The 2,316-nt window shown below is 43.4% G+C and overlaps 1 pseudogene; it reads left to right on the forward strand.

Annotated features, from left to right (window-relative positions):
• The first annotated feature begins 1,493 nt into the window (after positions 1 to 1,493).
• LOC108293253 lies at positions 1,494 to 2,012 on the forward strand (annotated as a pseudogene).
• The last annotated feature ends 304 nt before the right edge of the window (positions 2,013 to 2,316 follow it).

A 2,316-nucleotide genomic window follows, 5' to 3' on the forward strand; every position in this document is an offset into this window, starting at 1 on the left:
TGAGAATGATGGTTTCCAGGTTCATCCATGTCCCTACAAAGGACACGAACTCATAGTTTTTGATGGCTGCATAATATTCCATGGTGTATATGTGCCACATTTTCTGGGGGAGGGAATTTTAGCATTATAAAGATATGTTAATAATCTGAAGGCAACTAGGGGTCACCTGTTCCAGTGTGACCTGGTGGTGCAAGGCCTTGTCTCCCTCTGGTATCTGGGTGAGGGTCCAGAAGTTCTGGGGCCATCTTGGGCTGTCTTGTTTCTTTAAGCAGCTGTGCCTAGAGGTAGAGGGACTCAAGAAAAACGGCAAGAAAAGGAATTTTCCCACTTATTTCAAGAGAGCTGCTCTGGTAATAGAGATCTCTCCAGGAAGAAAATTAGGAAAGTCATCTCTGGGGAATCTGCTGTAGTTGGGATAAGGTTTGTATGTCCTACCAAATCTCATGTTGAAATTTCATTCCCAGTGTGGAGGTGTAGGGACATGGGGCCTGGAATCATGAATAGATGAAGGCCCTCCCTGATGAGGGGAGTGAGTGCTTGCTCTAGTGGTTCCCATGAGAGCTGGTTGTTGTAAAGAGCCAGGCACCTCCTCCCCCCGGGGCCTCTTGCTTTCTCTCCTGCCCCGAGATCTCTGCATATCAGTTTCTCTTCCCTTTCCACCATGACAGCAAGCAGCCTGAGGCCCTCCCTAGATGCAGACATTGGTGCCATGCTTCTTACAGAGCCAAATAAACTCTTCTCTTTATAAATTACCCAGCCTCACATATTTCATTATAACAATACAAAATGGACTCAGGCAGAATCCAGTCACCGGAAGAGACAAGACCTAAAGATACTGACTCTGGAGGCTCCTTAAGATGCAGCAGAGCCAAGACACCTTAGAGAGAAACCCACAGCAGACAAACCCTCTCCCTCCAGCATCCAGCAGCCTTTCCAGGGCCTGCTCTCAGGTATGAAGGCACAGCCAAGCATGAGGAGAGGGTGGAGGAAGATCAGCAACATCAAAGATAGGGGCCAAAACAAACAGATGAAAGCAACTCAGCAAGCTGGCAGGGAGAAAACTTCAACAGAAATAAGAGAAAGTATTTCATCCATGAAACAAGAATAGGTAATCCTAAAAAGCAACATTTAAAGAACAAAAAAAAAAAAAAAAAAAAAAAAAAAAAAAAAAAAAAAAAAAAAAAAAAAAAACATTTAAAGAAAAAAAAAAAAAAAAAAGCAGATTTTGGAGATTTAAAATATGACACCAGAAATGAAAAAAATTCAATATAAAAATTGAAATATAAATTTGGGAACTTTCCATAGAAAATAGCCCCCCAAAATGAAGACACCTGTGCATAAGAATTCCAAATGTAGCCTGGCACGGTGGCTCAGGCCTGTAATCCTAGCACTTTGGGAGGCTGAGGAAGGTGGACTGCCTGACCTTAGGAGACCAAGACCAGCCTGGGCACTCAGTGAAACCCCGTCTCTATTAAAATACAAAAAACTGCCTTTCGGCTGGAACCGCCATCTTCCAGTAATTCGCCAAAATGACAAACACAAAGGGAAAGAGGAGAGGCACTCCATACATGTTCTCTAGGCCTTTTAGAAAGCCTGGAGTTGTTCCTTTGGCCACGTATATGCGAATCTATAAGAAAGGTGATATTGTAGACATCAAGGGAATGGGTACTGTTCAAAAAGGAATGCCCCACAAATGTTATCATGGCAAAACTGGAAGAGCCTACAATGTTCCCCATTATGTTGTTGGCATTGTTGTAAACAAACAAGTTAAGGGCAAGTTTCTTGCCAAGAGAATTAATGTGCGTATTGAGCACATCAAGCACTCTAAGAGCTGAGATAGCTTCCTAAAACGTGTGAAGGAAAATGATCAGAAAAAGAAAGAAGCCAAAGAGAAAGGTACCTGGGTCCAACTGAAGCGCCAGCCTGCCCCACCCAGAGAAGCGCACTTTGTGAGAACCAATGGGAAGGAGCCTGAGCTGCTGGAACCTATTCCCTATTAATTCATGGCATAATAGGTGTTAAAAAAAAAAAAAGACCTCTGGACTGTAAAAAAAAAAAAAAAATACAAAAAACTTAGCGTTGTGAGGCAGCATGCGCCTGTAATCCCAGTTACCTGGATGCTGAGGCAGGAGAATCGCTTGAACCTGGGAGGCAGAGATTGCAGTGAGCCGAGATCACACTATTGCACTCCAGCCTGGACAACAGAGCAAGACACCATCTCGAAAAAAAAAAGAATTCCAAATGTAGATGCTCTGCTGTCAAGGAGGTAGGACATAACCTCCACTCCTTAAATGGGGATTACACATAGTAGCCTCC

The sequence above is a fragment of the Cebus imitator genome, unplaced genomic scaffold (assembly GCF_001604975.1).
Source record: "Cebus imitator isolate Cc_AM_T3 unplaced genomic scaffold, Cebus_imitator-1.0 Scaffold526, whole genome shotgun sequence".
NCBI lineage: Eukaryota > Metazoa > Chordata > Mammalia > Primates > Cebidae > Cebus > Cebus imitator.